This window comes from Lupinus angustifolius, unplaced genomic scaffold, assembly GCF_001865875.1.
Source record: "Lupinus angustifolius cultivar Tanjil unplaced genomic scaffold, LupAngTanjil_v1.0 Scaffold_8_300, whole genome shotgun sequence".
Lineage (NCBI taxonomy): Eukaryota > Viridiplantae > Streptophyta > Magnoliopsida > Fabales > Fabaceae > Lupinus > Lupinus angustifolius.
In genome coordinates, this window is record NW_017718099.1 from 1 (window position 1) to 3949 (window position 3949).

General features: G+C 33.6%; 1 long non-coding RNA gene across 2 annotated transcripts; it reads left to right on the forward strand.

Annotated features, from left to right (window-relative positions):
- Window positions 1-131: 131 nt before the first annotated feature.
- Window positions 132-2683, forward strand: LOC109337605. Of its 2 annotated transcripts, none has more exons than XR_002106474.1 (5): window positions 132-423; window positions 496-644; window positions 1941-1994; window positions 2119-2246; window positions 2425-2683. It is a non-coding gene; the product is annotated as an uncharacterized LOC109337605 (long non-coding RNA). The 2 variants fall into 2 exon arrangements; XR_002106473.1 differs by having other exon boundaries at window positions 132-417.
- Window positions 2684-3949: the final 1266 nt, after the last annotated feature.

A 3949-nucleotide genomic window follows, 5' to 3' on the forward strand; every position in this document is an offset into this window, starting at 1 on the left:
TGTATGAAGAAGTATTTTAATTAATTAACATTTCTATAAGACATTACCAAAATAAATAACTAGGAATGCACAAAATAAATATCAAAAGATAAAAAATAAAAATTAGAATAATAGAAATCAATTTAGTTAAAAGGGAGAAAGAAAAAAGGAAGGGGTTACCCCTTTGTTTCACGTGAATAAGGGAATAGAATCCCTAGTTTAGAAGAATGGGGATAAATCCCCAAATCTCCTCTTCTTCTCCACCTTCAATGGCAGCGGCGGAGGTTGAGGGACGGCGCGACGACAACAAACGGCGAATGAGGTTCCGCCATGCAACACGATCCCCGATTCATATTGTCTCCTCTTTCGATTCTTTTTCCAGTGCCGGCGCGTGATGATTCCCAATGGTGGAACCACCTATTTTTGCGGCGACTTGAAGTACTAGTAATTGTCATCCCTGCTTTGTTACTTTCTTCGTTCTTTTATTACTTATTCATAACCTTTTCATTGTCGCAGTGAAGAATGCCGAAGGAAGTCTCTATCGTGAAGGAGACAACGCTGCGAACGAGCCGGCAGAGAGGATGATTCTTGCATCACCTCACCTATTTTATCGGGTTGTGAATTGAATATCTCAATCACGGGATCGACAGAGACGAAAGAATTTGGTAATGAACCAAATCGCCTCCCTTTTTTGTTGAAACCTTAACTGTCTGCTTTATTGCCTATGTTGCTCTCATTTTGTGAAACGAACTCACTATATCAAACCATGTGTTGTTGTTTCTAATTTATTTATTTTAGGCTCTTGTATTCGCATTTTAGTATTATCAACACTACATATTGCATAAATGAAAAGACTAAGATTGATGGGTTTTCTTGAAACAAAGTTACTGAAAAAGGTTTTCTATTTCATCATATAACGCATATTGATGTCAATGATTAATACAGATTCGTAACTTAGTATAATGAGTGATAATGATAACAACAAGACCACATACACCGGATTGATAATCGTAGGATTAGCATTTAGCAGAGTCTAGCGTGTTATATATTGCGATGTCATCTTAATTCTTTATTGCTTATGTAGCTCGAAGATAGGCTTATGACAAAAGGGTTTGGCTAACAATCATTCATAAACTAGTCAAAATTGTTTTAAGATTATCATGATATGTTGTTTTTTTTGATCCAATGTGTTTCTATATAATTGTTTGAACGTGATAGTACAAAATAGGTATATGGACAGAAAACTAGTTTGGAAGCTGAATAAGAAAATATTACCTGGTATGACCTGTGATTCTTACAGAATTGCTTTATTCAGTGATACGGATGTTGTATGTTTTTGGTTGGATCTCTGCGTGTACATTCTGGATTGTGGTTTTGTTATTGTTTCCGGATTCTATGCGCTATATGTGATGCTTAGTAAAAATGTGTGTATGTATGATAGAGCTATGTGTATGCTTATATCTTCTTTTCTGAAACTTCTATGTTTATGCTTGCTGCTTTTTATCACTGTGTAGTCTGTAACTATGGTATGCCACCCCGTATGTGTGTATTTGGACTGGTGTATATCTGCTTGATCTTTCTTATTTTATGTTGTATGTCTCTTTTTTCCAAATGTATGTGCGTGATATCCTCACTAAATTTTCTGTTTTCGTTCTTCCCCCTTACCCGTGTGTTGTGACATGCTATATATAGCATTCTGATGCTCTATATGAGCCTCTTGAATTGCCAAAGTGTAACATACTACAAACTGTTTGATTTTCTAATTAATGCATTGAAGCTACTAATGAATATTGTCATAATACCACAACTGTTTTTGTTTGGGATTCCTTTTATTTGCTAGACTGCTGTCTTTGTAAGGACTGGTTGGTTATCTGCTGGTGTTGTAACTGAAACAATAATTGTGCTGTTTTTATGATGATCGTAATTGAAAATGGCAATAATTCTGATTTGGGTTTATTCAGAATCATGCAACTTTTGGAGGAGTGCTTTCCCTCTTGGAATTCATCACGCGATTGGTTTGTTTGCAACACTCCTGCCTTTTGTCATTCCTTATTAATTTCTAATTTGTCAACAGTCCCTTTTAATTTGCAACGGATACCATATATCATTTCAGTCAATAATTAGCGAATCTTTATGCAGGTTATCATAACCTTCCAGACTGTGAGCATCGTTTGTCCTTTGAGAGTATAGCATACCCCATAGGATCAAAATATTGACATTCAAGAAGATTATAAGAGCTTCAGAAGATCTTTCTCTATTTTTTAGAGGTGAGGTTGTTGGAGCAAATTTCTTGACAACTTTTCCTTCCTTGCTTACAAAGAACTTTGTGAAGTTCCACTTGATGCCACTTTATTTCCTTTTGCATCCGTTCTGAATCTGATTCACTGTTTTAAAGATATTACCCTTATGCTTAAAATCCTGATTCTACACTTCTTCATTGTGCAGTATGATTTGCTGATGATATTGCCAAAGCCTATGATCGAGGGGGCCTGCTATGCCTCTATTAATTCCATTGTATGGTGCAAGTTGAGGATGATCAAGACTTTTTCTCTATTAAATTGTTGTAACATCTTAAAAGGGTTTTTGATGTATTCTTGTTGGTTTTGTTTTGGGTGGTTTTATTCCACTAATTACATTCGGCATGTGTAATGACTTTGGAGTGCTTGCAACGAATATTAGTATATTAGGTAGAATTTTTCATAAATGATATGGATTTGACCATGAGGTCTAATGATTGAATTGTATCAGGATATGTGTGATCTGAACAAGATAAGATTATAATTCGAGAATTAAATACAATAGGGTTACGCTTATTGTCCATAAAAGAATCTCAACAAAAATACTTATAATTCCACAATTGGTATATGTTTTAAGATGTTTGTATGACTTTGATTATGTAACAAGTCCAACGAATTGAATTGGTAAGGAATTAAAAAATCCAATTAGTTCTGAAATATTTCTCGAATATGTTTGTTTCGAACTTGTTGTTTTGAAACTTTCGTACATTTTAATTTTGTAATCAAGTCGGACAAAAGTGAGTGTTCACAATGACTAGGGTTCTTGGTCTATTGAGTAAAGGCAGAGTAGAGCATTCATCAAATATCATATTGCAAAGTTTCATGTAATGCATTATGTTCTTCTTGATTAATTCAACCAGAGGTTTGAGTATTTATACAAGTTGAGACTCTAACTTGATTGGTTGCTTAACAAATAAGCAACATAAAAAATACAAGAGAAAACTCTTAACAAACTTAACAATCCTAACTAACAAAGATAAAAAAGGAAACTAAGCTAGCCTAAAAAAAAATTAGAATGACAATTATGGAATTTTATGGCCCATGGCTGTTGAAAGGGTATTTCTGGAGTTTATTTTAGTTGGAAGTTTTCTCCTCTCAACAAATCATCCTGACAGCAGTGTCAATTTGTTGAAAGATTAATACTCTCATTTTCGTTATGTCCTTTTTGTAAGTAAGAGAACTCAGTTTTATTCTTTGTTCGCCATCTCGGCTTTGTTGAAATAAATTCCAACGCCAGTATAATGGTTTCAAGAATATTCCAGTTACAACTTACTTTCATAGTAATCATGTGAATAAGTCATTCTTTCTTTACCCCATCTCGGCTTTGTTAGAATAAATTCTAACGCCGGTATAATGGTATCGAAGCAATTACCTATTACATAATTATTAAGTACCTTTGAATACCATCTCGGTTTTGTGGAATAAATTCCAACACTGGTTTAATGGTATTCTAATATATAAAAGTGATGAATAGTTAGTTGTTAGAAACAAATAAATAAAGAACAAAAGAATAATAAATTTAGTGACCTTTTATTTATTTACTCCCTTTCGGGTTCATTTTATTAACAAACCAAACTTCTTCCTTAAGGAAAGTTGGTATTAAAGAATAAATAAAATGCGGAAAGTAAATAACAATGTAAACATGTCAAAGCACAAATAATGGTTTAAACATA